General features: G+C 34.1%; 1 protein-coding gene across 4 annotated transcripts in view; it reads right to left on the bottom strand.

The window, feature by feature from the left end:
• LOC126745874 (serine-rich adhesin for platelets-like) overlaps positions 1 to 18,926 on the bottom strand; it is a 200,526-nt gene that overhangs the window by 107,673 nt on the left and 73,927 nt on the right. The window lies entirely within an intron of this gene.

The following is an 18,926-nucleotide window of genomic DNA, read 5'->3' as shown; positions in this document are numbered from 1 at the left end:
GTAATAAATACACAAAATTTATTTGTGTTTTTTTTGTAGTTTTTTAAGAATGCAATAATTCCTCGTATCTGTATTATTTAGACACAGTACCTCGTAAATGTAGTTTATTTAAAAAAAAAAAGAAAATTATAATTTTTTTCTAGACTGATGTCATTATGTTCCTGCTAAATAAATAAATGTATGAAAAAAATCATTACTTGTCGTTTATTACAAAAATTAAACAGTTTTATTGCTCTCCTGAAAAATTTCCAAAATGTTACTTACAAGGTCCTGTTTTTTTACCTTCGATATTAGAATATTCATCAGTTTCCTGGAACGCAATGTATCACAGAGAGGTTCGTCACTGTTTTACATATGTAAGAAAAACTTAGTATTAAAAATTGAATTTCCTTATATCAAGATGGAAATGTTTAGATGTGTTTGTTTCTTGTTAATAAATATCTAAACGATATAATTAATTCCTTCTTTTACAGCTAATGTTGATTTAATTACACTACGGTTCAGACCAATTTTTTGCTTCCACTGGCTATCTCAAATTAGTATAAAAATTCAACGTTAATATGTGTCTCCCTATAACCTTTAAACTGTAAATACAACAGAAAATATTTTTTTGGAATATTTTCTTTAGTGGACATATTTTGGGAAAATTCAGGTTTAAAAGCCATAACAAGTAAAAAACATTAAAAACCAGGAAGTTGTTATAAAACAAATACAAATCATTTCACCGCACTGAATCGAATGAAAAAATTACCACAGTCGATATATGTTACATTAAAAGCCTAAAGCATTTAGTTGTCTTACAAGTAAAAATCTGGGTTAACTATAGTCAATTCACCTGCGAAATGTGGGTCGTAACAGTGCTATTACACTTGTCTCGTCGATTACTGTTGCTTGTTCAGCCATTTTTTATGGTTCATCGGTTTCAAAGGACAAGCCTACCGGCCGGACTTGCTTTGCCTTTCGATTATTATTCATTACTACTTTAATTATTGGAAATATTTCATTTATAATAATTATTGTTTATAAGAAATAATAACTTGTTCACTTAGAAAATCTGTACTGTTAAAAATGCATAAAAAACAACAGGTGTTTCGTTTCAAGTAGTTTAATTCACAAATTTCACCAAAAACATTTAGGTTATATTACCTGTTTTAAGAAAAATATTTTTTTATCAGTAAAAGCATCTAAAAAATAGGTAATTTTTATTCTATTTTAATTGGACCAAACTAGACAGGATTAAATTGAAAAAATAATTAGTATGCAAGGAATTTATAATGTTTCTTAAAAAAATATTCATAAAATAATGTAACATAATTAAAGATTTCCTTTCAAAGTAAAATACCTTCACAATTAATTTTATAAACAATGATTATAAATGAACGTGACTCTTAGAGTCAGATTTTATGTAAATTAGTCAAACATTGTTATCGTACTTGAATAGGACCTACCGCCAGAATATCAATACGCATTTTTTGTTTGTAATTCTCGGTAAATATAAGTTATCATATATTCAGTAGTCGCGATGTTCATGGTTTTGTCCTCGTATTAAAGTTATTTAAATTGAAAATAATTTGTCGGAAATTGACCAAAAAAAGATTAAAAATAAAGATTAATTGTGATTTTAATTTCATGAACTGTTTTTGCCCTCGGGGGAACCTGTAACCCCTAGAGGGCGCGTCCCCAGGTGGCGGATAGGGGAATGCCTTCCAGATATGGGTGGTAGGAGGGAAATCAAATACCTCCCGCGGACCAAACAGGTGTAGGTGTCTGACTCCAGAGGAGCGACCCAAAACAGCGTCTGACCCAAAGTGGGCGGCTGAAACCAAAACTGGCCAACCCGCTAGGCAAGCGTGACCTTTTAATGCCAAAACCCTTCCAATGTTGAGTTCTAAAACAGATATACCCCAGGCCAGTAGAGTGAAAAACTCAGAATCTCGCACTGATAAGTCAGAGGCCGCCTCATGAATTCTGGGGGAGGCAAAAACTCAATAAACCCAAACATCAACCCCGCTTCAAAGATCGAAATCAAAATTGCTACGTATAACACCCGCACTATAAGATCAAAGGAACACCTTGAGATCCTGGAAAACGAACTAGAGCATATCAAATGGGATATAATTGGCCTAAGTGAAACTTGACGTCAAGGAGAGAGTGTGACCACCCTTACGCCTGGACACCTATTATATTAGAAGAACGCTGACACAAACTCACATATTGGTGGAGTGCCGATCATGATAAACAAAAAACTAAAACACCTAGTCACTAAAACGGAGGCTGCTTCAAACAGAGTAATAAACATTATATTAAAGATCAATAAAAGATACGCCATGCAAGTAACCCAAGTATATGCCCCTAAGAGCTCCTCTCCAGACCAAGAATTCGAACAATTTTATGAAGACATCGAGACAGCTCAAAGGTCGGAAAACGCCAAGTTTCAAATCATTATGGGAGATTTTAACGCGAAAATCGGCCAGAAAAACGAAGACGATCCATCAAATATAGGATCATATAGTATAGGAAACTGAAACGACAGAGGAGAAGTGCTACTAGAATACCTCCAACATCAAAATCTATACTGTTTGAACACCTTTTACAAAAAACCCCCCAGAGAAAGTGGACTTGGAGAAGCCCGGACGGACAAATAAAAAACGAAATAGACTATATAATTTCCAACAGACGAGACATATGCCAAGATGTGTCTGTCTTAAACTCTTTCGATACAGGCAGCGACCACCGATTGGTCCGAACAGGATTGCTAATCAACACTAAAGCTGAAAGGAAAAAGATGGTTCAAAAAGGAAACTATCCAACCACTGAAACATTGATGTTAAAGGTAGACGAATACCAAACTATTCTAGAAGTCAAACTGCACAACTTAAATTACCTGAAGAAAATGGAACTGGACAAGCTATCAACAACCATAACGAGTAGTATCCGGGTAGCAACAAAAAAAATTTGCTGTAAGTACAAAGCAAAAAAACCATCCAAACTAAGCCCAAACACACTGAAGCTAATAGACCAAAGAAAAAGAACTGCCAGAGACTCAAATGAATACAGAGAGATATGTAAAACAATAAACAAAGAATGTCGAAAGGACCTAAGATCTCATAATAATCAGCTAATAGAAAGAGCTACTGAAAAAAACTCAAACATGAAAGTACTCAGGTCAAATATGTCTGGAGGAAGGAAAACACTTTTTAAAATTAAAAATAAATATGGGGAAACGGTTACAGATAGACAAGGTGTAACAAATGTCATTCAAGACTTCTACAAGGACTTGTATACATCAACCCTGCCTAAGCCAAACATCGCCTGTTAAGAAATTCGAAACGTTGGATCCGAAGATATACCAGAAGTAAACAGAAGCGAACTAAGAAAGGCCCTGAAATAAATGAAAAATAGGAAAGCACCTGGAGAAGACCGCGGTACAGCTGAGATGCTAAAAATGGGAGGAGCAGCGCTTGAGCATGCCCTTTGTCTCCTTTTAAACAAATGTATTAGCGAAGAGAAAATACCGGAATCTTGTATTTTCCTCTTCGAGGTTGTTTTAATCTTCAAAAAAGGGGACAACACCAATATTGCAAACTATCGACCGATCAGTCTTCTTTTACACTTGTACAAGCTTCTCACAAAAGTTTTGACCAACCGGCTGCCAAATAAACTTGACTTCTATCAACCAGTCGAGCAAGCAGGATTCAAGAAGGAATTTAGTACAAATGACCATCTACAAACCGTCCGTACTCTAATAAAGAAATGCTCCGAGTATAACATAATTCTGCACATGGCGTTCGTCGATTACGAAAAGGCGTTCGATTCTGTCGAGACCTAGGCTGTCCTGAACGCAATGGACGAGGCAAGAATTGACACAAGATACTCCAAACTTATAAAACACATCTACGACAATGCAACACTACAAGTGACCATCAACGAAGAAGCATCAACAAATAAAATCAAGATAGAAAGGGGGGTCCGCCAAGGAGTTACCATATCCCCTAAGCTCTTCACGATGGCGCTGGAAAGCTCGTTTAAAAAGCTGCCATGGAGAAATAAAGGTATCAACGTAGATGGAGCTCGACTAAGTCACCTTCGATTTGCTGATGATATTGTTGTCATTAGTGATGACATCAACAAGCTAAAAGATATGTTGGAAGAACTGCAAGAAACATCAAAACAAATTGGACCAAAATAATGACCAACGAACAAACAGTAATGCTGGGACCGAACTGTTCTCACCGACCAAAGAACTGTCAACAATAGATCAGATCTTATCCTGGTAGATAAGCGACTAAGGAGAACCACACTGATTGGCGTTGCTATACCTAATAACAATAACCTCCAAGGAAAATACAACGAAAAGATCATCAAATATCGAGATCTTGAAGCGCAAATCAGACGGCAATGGGAGATGGAGCATGTTCAAACAATTCCGATAATAATCTCGTCAACTGGACTTATACCAAAAACCCTTGTAGAGAACCTCAAACAACTGGGACTAAGTGAGCACCACTACAAAAACATGCAAAAAGCGGTGCTACTGGGGACAGCACGGGTTGTCAGAAAATTCATGGGTACAGAAGACCGAACACCATCCAGGGCCCGACAACCTGGAAAGGCTCCCCTCAGAGCTTAATCCTTTTGATATCTTAGATATCTGGGATAAGTGAATGTTCCCCGTAAAACGTGAGTGTGATTGCCGCAAGGCAAAAATCTATAATAATAATAATAATAATAATAATAATAATAAAAACGTTAGTAAGTTTTTTTCTATGTTTAAAATTTAGATATTATTTATTAGAAGAAACCATGTCCATTTGCATCTCATATAATCACACACTCTGTATACCAAAACCAAAATGATACTATTTTCCAATAAAAATTCACGTAAAATTTTGTTGGAAAATAGTATCATTTTGGTTTTCTTGGAGTTCATGACTAAGTTATGTTCTTTAGAGTAGTTAGAGAAATTAAGTTTATCATTCAAATTGTTCTCAACTAAATCAGCGTCATGATTAAAATAATATATAGCCTGTATATTGTCGGTATACTGGTGATTTCTGATGAATATAAAATAATTGGGATCTTGATTAAATTATAGATGGTTCTCCTCTATATTATATTTGAACTACTAGTTGTGAAGCTCTACCCTTTCGCCATGTATCTAGAATAAAATCCGATTAACATAGCAGCTTCAGCAGATGAGCTGAAGAGTTTTACATTATAACCAATTCCTCTATTGATGGTATTGGCAACCCTTCTCGATATCTCATCATGAAAAGTGAGATTGTAGGCAAATCTCGATTGGACCTGTTGCCAGTAATAAACGAAACTATCCCTTAAAAGTTATTACTTAACTTAGTTATTACCTTTGTTGATACACCTCTACTGTACCTCCACCCCGGTTTACTCAGAACATAATTCATGCCTTAGTCTCAGAGTGTGTCTATATATTATATATGATTACGAAGAAGCTTAAATGCGTTCTATCATATTTGTACCAAAGAAAACAAGAAAGATTCAGATTAAGTGCAGAAAATACAGTTATTAGTTTAGGAATACTTCAATGGATACTATATTTTTAATATACACATTCGGTTTACGAAGGACTTCCTTTTTCCTAACTATAGTGGAACACAAATTGTACGTAAAGATTGATTTGCTATGAATTTCTGTTTTATGTTAATGCCTATGTATTTCCGTACCCAAGAGAGAATTGTTCCCGGTGTGAATATAGATCATATCACAAAACTAGGCTTATTGTATAGCAAAACAGCAAATTCTGGTGGTGACACCACAACTTATTAATCACAGCTTAAATGAGGAACAAACAAACTTTACAAAGATAAAGGTCTATAAAAGTCTATTAATTAACCCAGACAATGCAAAAATAGAAAACAAGATTAAACTAAATTAAAATGCAAAGATTTTGGAGACATAAGTTTTAATAATTTTGTGTAATATGTTCTGGGAAATCTGTAGTTTATCTTGAAGGATACACTAAACGTTACATTTATAAGTAAAAATATTTCACCGTTTCCAACGTACATAAAATGTTTAAAGTTTAAGTTACTTTTTAGGCAGAAAACAGAAAAGGTAAAATGGGAATAACCCTGACATATTTTATATTATTAATACAGAAAGTAATTAAAAGTCAAAGACTACTAGTACGCAGAGCCATTTTGTCCTAAAAATTATTCCGTATAAACCGATAAATAACAATAATTAATACAAAAAGCAATCAGAGCATAATATGATGCAGTTTTTTTATTTTTAGCGATCATGTTCAATTTGCTAATGCACCGCACGTCAACCGTAATCATCATTATTCTTAGCATGTATAAAGGTCTTACGAAAATATATTTTTTTGACAACGCTCGACGATACGTTATGTAATTTTATAAATGCCGTAATGGGCAAATATCATTAGATTTATTTCGCCACATTTATGTACATGTAACACACTAGGTATGTGCTGATTGCACTTTTTATTATTTAAAATTATGCGATGTGACGGGTTTTATTGCCTTAATTGGAACGCTTTTGTCAATTGGTTATTAATTTTTATAACTGGACGGGGTGTACGTGATGAGCGTTTCGTTAGGACTAGGCAGGAAACGGATTTAATTAGTTATTCATTTATCTTTTTCTTAATATACTATTATCATAAAAAACATCATGTTTATTTCCTGGTTTTGGGAGTAAAAGAGAAATTAGATTCCATGCCTTTTACCTAGGTACTAAAGGCATAGAAACGTCCCAACTTCTTGAACTTTGGAATGACAACCAAACACTGATAGCACCAGAATAAGCTTCGAAGGTACCACTGAAGACGTGAAGATCAGGTTCGCAGACCGTCAAACTCCATCTACAAGTCAACACGGAGATCTACGGTGACCTTAATTCCTGATAAGCAGTAGTAATTATAAAGAAGTATGATATCAGAGGATTAAATACAATGTGGATATTAACAGATGTAGACAAATTCAATTTATTTTATTTAGATCTCTATCTCAGTTTGATGCATCATTAAAAATTAAATTAAAAAAATTGTTTTTGTATGTAATTGGATACCCTCGACAAAAAAAAACCTCAATTAAGACTAAAAAAAATGGTCGGAAATGAATGCGCCAAATATGTCGTAGTAAAATGTCGGTCGTTATTAAGATACAAGGTGTTGAAATACAATTTTCATTTCAAATTATTTTCTGTAGCTTAAGTTGTTTTTGAGATATCAACCTAAAAACTGGAGACGGGTGTTCTGCGTGTAGGAGAAATATGATTTTATTATATTTTTTGACATAAAGTATAGATCACGCTAGTTACTAGCAACTGATGGAATAATGATTTTGAAAAAAAGAAGGTATTCATTTGCTTCGGTTAAACAATGCGTTTTCAAAATACTTGCAATTCGTTGCTTAGTTTATACAAAAATAGGTTAACACTAAATAGAGATAACACTTTAACCAATGAAAAACATCACTTTAACAAATGCGCAAAATGTCCACCATTTACCTCCAGGCATTTTCGTAATCCTTGCACCAAATAGTGCCTTACTTGGAATAAAGTTCCTTGTTTATTCCTAATAACATTGGTGGAATCATGCATTTTTTGCAATAGTTGCTCTTGTGCATAGATTTCTTCTGTAAAAACAAAAGACTTAATATAACCCCAAAAGAAAAATCGAAAGGATTAAGACCCGCGTACGTGAAGGCCATGGGAACCAAAAACATTCAAAAACAATGCGAGCTGCAACTGAATATGGGATGGAGCTAGTTATGCAGCTACGTTCCCATGGTTATTGTCCACCTATTGCTCGGAAGTCCATTTTAACTGTTTCCACAGAAACCATCAAATCAGCAGATAATACGTAGATTACCAAACCTATAGATACATATGTCAATTCTCTAGTTTTCTATATTCTTCTTGTTGTTGTTAATATTCTTACTTGTTCATCTGTTAATCTGTTAATAATTTTCAATAAAATACATTTTTTGAAAAGAAGTTGTTTCGGTCAGTATCGTAAATTTAAAAAAACATCATCGAGTAGATCGGGCAAATTATCTTGTAAGAACTGCAAATACTGGTTACTAGTTCAATGTGTTAAGAAGTTTTACTTTAAAAATATTTATTGGATGACCTGGAACTAAAGTGGGGTCGCTGTCACTTCCAGATGGCGGCTTTACTACCAATGAGCGGGAGTCACTGGAGGTCATGGTGCGCACTCACTTCCCAGACTCCAACTCATCTCGCGATCCTCTTAGCTGTTCTCGGGCTCCGATTCGCTTAGAGTTCGAGACTGCTAGAAGAATAATTACCTACGAGAGGGTGAAATGGGCAATCAAGACATTCCCCCCCTTCAAATCTCCGGGCATGGATGGATTATATCCATCCATGGGCATGATATCGGGCAAATCCACGGACCTGGCCCTACACCACCTCGTGAGGAAGGCGGAGGGTGCTCTGAGTAGTGGCAAGGCCTGTCTGGGTGCGTTTCTAGGCAGTGAAGAGGCGTTCGACAACACCTCTTTCGCATTAATCTGCCAAGCACTCGAGAGCTGCGGCTCAGAACCCTATTTAATTAGCTACAGGCCATGCTCTCGAAACGTCATGTATCTGCCCAGCTCAACAACGAGATTGTCGAAACGTTGGCGGCTAGGGGCTGCTCGCAGGGAGGAGTATTATTGTCCTCTACCTTGTGGTCGAAAGCCTGATAAATCTTTTAAACAATGCTGGCCTATACACACAGGCCTACACTGATGATCTGGTAATCCTTTGCCCGGGCAAAGACGCCATCTCAATGCGGGGCCCCATGATAAGAGCCCTGCGTATGGTGGACATATGGTGCCTCTCGGGGGGTCTCAGAATTAACCCCAAAAAATCAAAGCTCCTACTATTCACGAGGAGACGTAACTTTGGCATGCCCCCTGTTATATCTTTAGTTGGCGTGCAGCTGCATTACTCCAGGACGGTTCGATTTCTGGAAAACGTTAGATCTTAAACTCTCCTGGTACGATCATGCAGACACCAGAATGAAGAAGGCCACCTGCGCGCTATGGGTCTGTAGGCGGGCTTTCGGCAATACCTGGGGGTCTGTCTCCTAAGATCCTCCACGGGATCTACTCGCGCATTGTGAGACCTCTTCTCACATACGGGGCTATCGTTTGGTGGCCAACAACTGGGGGAGCACGCCACTGTCTTCCAGGCCGAAGTATTCGTTGTATTAAAATGCGGACAGAAAATCCTAAGCTGCGGACACCGCAATACAGTCGTATCAATATGCTTGGACAGCAGAGCTGCCATTAAGGCTATCACGGCCGCTCCAAGCTTGTACTAGAGTGCATAAAAGTCCTGAAAAAACTGATGCAGGTTGGCTGCAGGGTCCAGCTCATCTGGATACCTGGTCACGCAGGCCATACAGGTAATGAGGAAGCGCACTCTCTTGCCAGACTGAGATCCGCGAATGTGCCGATGGGGCCGGAACCCATAGTTGGTATCGCCAAATGCGTTGCGGTCGCGTTAATGAAGGGTCTGCTGGACAAGTGGATCGACCGAAGATGGACTGAGTCCCCTGGTATGAGACAGGCCAAAGCGCACATAGGTGGGCCCTCTGCCTGTCTCACCAAAAATCTACTACGCCTAAAAAGACGCGAAATTTGGTTAGTGACAGGTCTTTTAACCGGTCACTGGCACTTAAGAAGTCATCTCCATACTATCGGTATTGCGGACAACCCGGAATGCCGATGGTGCTGTGAGGAGAATGAAACCGTTGACCATGTAGTCGGGGAGTGTCCAGCACTCACGCGCGCCAGTTCAAATACTTGGGTAACACTTTCAATGTACCGAGTGACTTTAAGTCCTTCAGACTAGAGAGCCTTATCGGTTTCTCTAAAGCCGTTGGGCTCTGGTAACCTCCGGTGGGGCATGACGGGTCCATCAGAAGACCTATATGCATAAATGCCTTGGCAGCCCACTGTTTCGACAATTCATTCATTCATTCAATGTTTTTTGTGCGATTACTGATGATCTTATAAATTTGACAGTGATCAGGTATAAGCTAATTAATCTATTTTCTGATGCCTATCATTATTTAACATTATTTCTGTAGCTTCCTAAGGTTCAGCATCTCTCACAGAATCATACAACTCAAAGAATCAAAGAGCAATTATTGATGTCCTTACAAACTTTATACAGGATCAGAGGTTATTTTAAAAGTTCTATACAAGTCAAGAAATTAACTATCTGATGCTTTCTTTAAAAATATCTTTTTTGTTTTAATATTGATAGCAGTGAAATTTAGGTTTATTATCAAGGTTCTTTCCAACTCAAGAGTCACCTTCTATGCCAACATCAAAAATTTTATATTCTTTTAGAAAATTTTATATAACCTTGATAATCACTCACAGCTTTAGCATATGCAAATATACAAGAGATAGCTTAATATAGGATAGATAACTATAGGATCAGATCAAAAAAATTAATAAATTAAGCAGGAACATGATAAAATACAGTCATCAACTAAAATTATCAATTATGAGGCTGATTCTAAAAAGACAGCAAAAGCATGGTCAGGATCTGGTAATCCAGTTCAATAATAAAACCACCAATTATACTATGCCAAATGATAATAGGAAATTCCTGCTGAAAATGATATTCCACGTATGATTATTTCTTCAATTAAACACACCTCGTCTGGTGAGGCTCGCTTCGTACGTAGAAAGGATTTTGTTGAAACGTGTGAGATCGTCATTGTAATTTTGTATCAAAAATTGACAAAAGTGAATCCTGGCAGGTAAATCAATCGGTAATAAATATTAAACGGGATTCAAATAATAAAGGTATAGTTTTTTCCAGATGAGTAGTATCCAAGACTACGTTAACTTTTTTCCCTAGTATCCGTGTTTTTGCTTGTGCAACAGAACGTTTAAGTTCAAATATTTCGAAAATTTTGTTGAACCTAAATAATTGTAGTATACCTTTTTTTTACTAAAATTCATGATTCTGTCAGTTCCTTTAATAAAAAGTAATAAAACTGTGCTACTAAGAAAGTTATGGCACGAACCAGTGTGGTAGCGCCCTCTACACTATGTATCAAAAGATTATATTCCTCATCTTCAAAAACCATATTGATACATCCCGAAATTCCGCGTTTTTATGTCGATATCTCAAAAACAGCTCAAGCTATAGAGAAAAAACAGATTCGAAAATTAAATTTTAACACCCTGCATCTTATTTATGATCAACATTTTACCAAGGCATAGTGGGCTCAACAACAATAATTTTACGAGTTTAACCTAGAATTGCTTTTTGGAAAATTCATTACCGACCACCCTGTATTTTGGCTAATATAATATTTTTGAATATACTTCCCCTTTGATTGGCAACGTTGCATTATTATGAGTGCTATCTTTTATTGTCAGTGGCATAGACTTCATATTTCGACAACAATTTTCAACTTTTCCGGCCCATTTCCATTAAAGTTTAAAGAATTTATTTATACTCTACCGTCCTGGTTTTAGTTCTAATTGACCCCTCGTCGCTCGGTAAATTATAAACGTGACCTTTGCCCCGAATACCGCGAATCTTGAATTAAACATGCGTTTATACTCTCCCCGAGCTTTTGACTCATCTTTTTTATTATTCAACTTAAGGTAAAAAAAAACACACGGATTTTAATCACGGTTCAGGATGCTCGGTTTGTAATACCCGATGGGCGTGCACGATCACGTACATGATCTTTACTTCTTGTCGTTTTCTTTTGCAAATATTGGGCGGTACGGTTGCAATTTTACATTGGAAAAAGTGAAAATTAAATCTTTAGCTTAGTTGTTTCTCAGATGAACAAATCATTGTAGTGGAGATGTTAAATTGGATAAATATTCAAAAAGTCCACATTTGATCAACTTTTTTTGGCATGAAAACCCCTCTAAACCCCAAAAATTATAGACGATCATTATGAATGAATGCTTCACGTTAGCATTTGGTATTACCGTATGAAAAATTAAATTTTAAGAATGTTCAAGCTTTACTAGAGACGTGAAATGCAGTGTAAACTCAAGAAATTGACACGCCATTCTGTTTTGGTGCTAAAAACATAACTTAACCCCAGGAATCATTGGTTATAGTAATAAATTGACATTTTAGCTCGTATTTGGTATCACTATCGATGCGAAATGTGATAAAAGCCTATAAGAAGTTGCCACTTTTTTTCATGAAAACCCACCTAGGAGTCCCAGGAATTATGGACCATCGTTTTATATTATTGCTTCTCGTCTGTATTTGACAGACAATATAAGACTATTCAAGTTCTACTTGTAGAGTTGCGAAAAGAAGTTAGAAGTCCAAGTTATTGACATTTGACTCAGGCTTTGGCATAAGGCTTAGGAATCATTGATGATGGTAAAGAGTTATTATTTTACGTCTGTAAGTGGTATAACTACAAATGAAAAATAATAGATCGTTATGTGAATTAATGTAGAAGCCCAGAAAATTGACATTTGGATCCATTTTTAGGGATGAAAACTTAACTGAAGTTCAGGAATCATGAACGGTCAAAGCGAATTATTGCTTTACATATGTATTTGGCATCACTTGACAAAAAAAAATATTTAAGAGTATTCAACCTGTAGTAAAGTAGTAAGTTTCAAGAAAATCCAATTCAAAAATTGATATTTGACCCGCTTTTTGGCATGAAAACTCATCTGAGGCCCAGAAAATATTGACGATAACAATAATTAAATGATTCACGTCTATAGTTGGTTTAACTATATACGAAAAATAATACTTTAAGAAGACTCAATGTATAATTGACACGTGAGTGGCGATAGAATTCCAAGGAATGTATATTTCACCTACTTTTAGGACTAACAACCCTTCTGATATTCAGGAATCATGGATCGTAATGAGTTATGATTTATGTCTGTAGTAAGAAAAATAACATTTTAAGAAGATTCAAGTCGCGGTGGAGACTTAAAATGACGTAGAAATCGTACTTTTACGCATAAAAACTCATCTATTGAGACCCATCAATCATTGACGATCACAATTAATTGATACATCTCCTCTGTAGTTCATTTAAATACATTGTATAAATATAAATTTAAATCGAGACGTGAAATGCGGTAAAATCCCAAGAAATGGATGTTTGACCCACTTTTTTTGGCAATTTTGAAAAAGCACGACATTCTCATGCCATTAAGTCTCTAGGAAGAGTGGGATCACCCCTAAAATGTTAAATTGAAAGAAAAATCATGTGATACATTATTTTAAAGATCTTTCAATACTAAATACAACTGCCAAATTTGAAGTGCCTTGCTATCTGTTCTGATTCTTCGAAATTGTGAAAAAACTAAAAAATTAGTGTCGGAGCAAGGTGCAATTAAAAACGGGGTACCACAGGGCTCAATTTTGGGATCACTTTTGTTTTCTGTCTATACGTACGTTAAGCATCGAAAAGTTCGACAATATGCCAAAAAATTTATCGAAGAGGACCTAAAAAATCTTGTTAAATACTCAGAAAAAAACACAATTAACTTAAAAACAAATTAACCCAAATAAATCTTTGGTATTATTTTTTGGAAAGGACAAAAATCATGTAAAAAATTAGATGCAAATAACTATGCAGGTGAATCAGTTAACCAGTTCAAACTGTGCACGTAATTTAGGTCTTTTGATGGATACTGATCTACGTTTTGAAGAGCATGTTAACTTGTATATTAAGAAAGCATATAATTCCCTAAGGTTTCCAGATCGGCACATCGGCACTTGTAGTAGCAAAAACTCTGTGTAGCAAAAATTGCAACTCTCTAATAGCCTTGTTCTAAGTATTTTAACTTTTGTGACGTAGTTTATGGGCCGTGTATAGATCAGAGTCAACAGTTCGGAATTCAAAAAGTTCAGAAATCCTGTTTGCGATTTATTTATGATATTAAAAAAAGATTACCAAGAAGATACCTGAACTATCTGGTATTTTATTACAAAATTATTATCACCAAAACACCGCCTTACCTTTTAAACAAAATTAAGTGTAGGACAGATGTGCACAACAAAAATGTAAAGTTTAGAAATTTAATAACTCCACCAGAACATACCACCATCTATTTTTTTTCTTATTTTTTTTTTGGTAACTGTTTTTATTCTTTATTTTATTTTATTTTTGTTGTTTATTTTAATTTTGTTTTTATTTTTCGTATCTTTGTACCAGTAAAACAAAAAAATATTAATAATTACTTAAAAGGCACTACTTTTCAACTATTATAATTTGTTACTGCGTACTGTTGACATACATGTAATTATGTTCTATTGTTGCCGTTTATTTTTTTTTTTATTTTAGTCTCTAGTTTTGAATATTGTATTGTTCTTTACACATCTTATTGTATTAATTGTATTAATAACTATTTTAAAGTATTCATAGGATGTAGAATATATCTATGTACTAGTAATGTAGGGACTGGACCCGAACTTTTTTAAATTGTTTTTCAGTTCCTTTTTGTGTTATTCTAATTTAACTAAGTTTATTAATTATTTATATTTGCAACTCTTTATATTGAATTATTGTAAATAAATTTATTACAATTATCATTATTATTATTAAACACAGATATTTTAAGTAATTTATCTATTTTGATCTTAAAGCCGTTAATTTTATTTTATAAAAAGGTGCCTAATACAGAAAATACAGAAATAACCCCTAAAATGTATTAAATTAGCCTAGTTACTGTAATTTTAATTTTTTCTCATATTACTAAATGCCTAAAAGTGACCAATGCCTTTTTTAATAATGGCAGAATGTTAAGATTCTGAGAAGATTACTCTCGATTCGCATTCATAATAAATTTAAAAAAAAAACAAGGAATAACTGCAAGTAGAAAGTAGATAGATAAGGAATAGCTACCCTTATGTTATTTAAATAAAATAAGTTTATTAAATTAGGTGAATATATTATTTGAGCCCCGGCTACTTTCATACAAAAATAAAGGTTTGGTTCAAAACGAAGTTTGACATTTTCTAAAATTTCAGGTTTTATTATCTGATACTCATTGGCGTAAATTTTCCAGGTTGGCTAGCGTAAACTTTAAAATTAAATGCCCCCATAAAAAAATCAAGTGGCGTCAAATCAGACGAACTAGCTGGCCATTCCATTAAGGTCTACCTCCTTCCAATCCAACGATCATGAAATATCTCATTCAGATATTGCCTCGCATTAGCAGCATACTGTAGAGGTACTCCATCTTACTGGAAAACGACTTGATTTTCACTATAAACGTTTTCGCCTCCAGTTCAAATTCAAATTTTCAAATTCAAATTCAAATATATTACATAAAGTTATATACAAAAGTGTTATTGTTACATAGGAAAAATAGGTACAAATAAAAATAGATAACAACCCTATTTCATGAGACAAGAAAAATAACGTTAAATACCTATATACCTAATGTAAAAATCCAAGAAGAGGAATCGGCCTAAGGCCATCTAATGACGTACCTTGTGTGCAGATGTCCTCTTCCAAAATGGCACAGATATTAAGAGGTTAAGAACGGCAACAGCCCGGCCGCTATGCAGGCGGAAAACAGGCGAGAGAACAAAAAGGTAGTAAAAATTACGACTAATATGCACTAAAATAACCCAATATCCACACACTCAGAACAACTTTAATCAACTTTTCAAAAAATGTTTGATTTTTCAATAAAAATTGTTTGGTTTTGACTTTGAAAATTTTTGGATAATTATAATATTTTTTCAATTTAGCAGGCAGTGTGTTAAAAAGAACTGGTCCATAATAGGTTACAAATCTTTGGGTCACATTTGTACGTTTAAATGGAATAAACATATTTATCTCTTTTGTTGCTCTTGTGAGTTGATAGAATCACTATTAATTGGTGATAATGTAGTATGGACATAGTTTAAAGTGGAATGGATATAAATATTTCTGACACTTGGTAAATTTAGATTATTATATAGTTCACCAGTTGAAAATCTATATGGTCTTTTAAATATTATTTTTAGTGCAGAATTCTGAGTGATTAACAACTTCTTTATAGTATTGTTATACGCGCAACCCCATATAATAATACAGTACCTTAAATTGGATTCTATTAGTGCTTAGTTATATAAAGTTTTTAACATTTTTACATTTACATTACGTACCTGATACAATTTACAGAAAATATTCCTAATTTTTTTATTAACGAATGCAATATGTTCCTCCCATTTAAGATACTGATCCAGTATAACCCCCAGATATTTAATTTTTTCAACTTTTTTTATTTTGATCCAATTACATGCATCATTATGCGATAAGCAGTCATTATTATGAATAACAATCTCTGTGGGTGGTGGTTGATCTACTGACGTTGCGGAAAAACTCATATAATAAGTTTTATTAAAGTTTAAACTTAAAAGACTATTGTTGAGCCACTCATACATTTTACTAAGGCCAATTTCGGCTTTTTTAAAGACTCTATTCCAAGAATTATCAGAAAACAATAATGCAGTATCATCTGCGTACGAAATAACTTCGCAGTCATCCAATAAGCTTTCTATACTATTATTATACATAAGGAAGAGTACTGGTCCCAGCACTGTCCCTTGTGGAACTCCGGTTTTAATGTATTTAGGAGAGCTCATTGTGTTATTAATCTTAACAAAATGTTTTCTATCTGATAAATAATTTTTAATAAGTTAAGAGGCCCGTTTTGAATACCAATTTTTTCTAAACGGTTAAAGAGAATTTCATGTGAAACGGTATCGAAGGCTTTCGAAAGATCCATAAAAACTGCTAGACTTTTTTGTCTGTTTTGTAGATTAATGTTAATATTATTAACTAAATCAAATACGGAGAAAGCCGTATTTTATCTCGAAAACCATATTGCTTCTGATATAAAAGATTATTCTTTTCCAGGAAATTCATTATTCTAGACTTTAAACATTTTTCAAATATCTTAGCAAAGTTATTTATGAGAGAAATGGGTCTATAATTAGTAGTTTCATCACGATTATCTGATTTATATATAGGAAATACCAGAGAGACTTTCCAATCAGAGGGTAAGTTAAACGTTGAAAATGACAAATTTATTAAGTAAGCTAAAGGTTTTAAAATATGAACATGTATTTTTTTAATTAAATTTGTTGAAATTTTATCTTCCCCTGGTGCTGAGTTATTTTTAATGTTTCAATGTGCATTATAAGTTCATTTATATTAACTGGAAAAAGAAACATGGAGTTAGGATTAATTTTAATTTTTTCTTTAAAACTCGATGAATTTTTATTGATATTTTTTTGAATTTTTGAACCTACATTTGTAAAAAACTCATTAAAGGTATTACTAATTGTTACTTCATCTGCTATTATGTCATTATTTACTTTTATTTTAAAATTATTTTGAGGCGCTTTTTTTTGATGGTTGGTAATCTCATTAATAAATTTCCATGTTTTTTTGTAGTCATTTTTGGATTCATCTGTTTTTAGTTTACAATAATTATTTTTTGCCAATTTCATTACCTTAGTTAAATTATTCCTAATTTTTTTATATTTTATTTCATCGGCAAAATTATGGATTATGTTTAAAGATTTTTTCATGCATCTCTCTGTTTTATAGAATTAATAATACCCTGGGTTACCCAAGGCTTACGTTTTCTTCTTGCTATTTAGTGTTATTTTTATTATTTTTGGATTGCCCGCATGTTTCAAGAGATCTTGATACATGTTATCACTTTAATTCCCAGGTAGAAAAAACGGCCCAACAATGGAGTCTCCAAAGATTCCCACCCAAACATTTAGCTTCTCAGGGAACAGGGTATGAACTTCGCAAAACTGTCCAGGAATGGCATCTGACAGTACCGGCACTTATACGTAAGTAAAAAACGTACATTTATCTGAGTAAAAACGTACATTAATCCATCAAAAACTGTGTGGAACATTATTAACAAACATAGGGGTGTTTTCAGTTCATCATTGTCGAAACATAACATCACAGCAGACCAGTTTAATGAATATTTCTTTCAATTTGCCATACATAGTAGAGGCCTTTTATAAGCTGGAATTTGATACTGTCGTGTTTTGCGACTTAAGCAAGGCATTTGACTGTGTGAACCATGGGATTCGCTTGCAAAAACTCCAGAAATACAACTTTAGTTCTCATTGTGTAAGGATAATTCAAGTAGATCTTGAAAATTTGATACAGTTTGTGTTAAACTCTCAGGAAAAAGTGTTGGTAATATAAGGGACCCTCAGGGTTCTTTCTGTCCTGGAGCCCATACTTTTTTTAATTTATATCAATAGCCTTACAAGTACTAAAACAAATGCAAAATACACACTCTTCGCCGACGATACCACTGTTTATTTTGCAGCTGATACTCTGGGAGACTCCTAATGGGAACCTAATGGTAATGTCTTTACATGTATGATAAGAAAATAACACAATATTTTCTAATGTGTTTGGGTTGGCATAGTTCAGTACTAACAAAAAACTTTTAAACATTTTTAGGTTAATGCGAATTTATATAATATTTGTTATAATGAATTATTGTATATAATTTTAACTAATTATTTTTCAGGAAAATTAAATAATAAATGTATTAAAGAACATTGTTTTATTTCCATTTTAAAATGGATGATATGTTGTAAACTAATTATTTACACGTACATTAATTCATTTAGATATGTAAAATGAGGCTGAAGAGTTTTATTTTATCCTGATCAATACCTGATGCTAATATAAACACCTATCCAAAAAGTCACCTTTTTGATTACGCGTTTGCTTTGGATATCGCGATTAAATAATAAAATTATCAGATTTCTTTTTACATTAAATTTGAATTTTCCCGCCTTAATTTAGCCACGCCTTTCTACCATTTTGATTAGTTCAATTAGGTACGTCAAACTATCAAATTAGTTATAATAGTTTCCGTTGCGTATGAGAGAGGACGCTAGCA

This window comes from Anthonomus grandis, chromosome 1, assembly GCF_022605725.1.
Source record: "Anthonomus grandis grandis chromosome 1, icAntGran1.3, whole genome shotgun sequence".
In the NCBI taxonomy this organism is placed as follows: Eukaryota; Metazoa; Arthropoda; class Insecta; order Coleoptera; family Curculionidae; genus Anthonomus; species Anthonomus grandis.
Note: the sequence above shows the minus strand (reverse complement) of the source record. Positions and strands in the feature narration are given on the sequence as shown.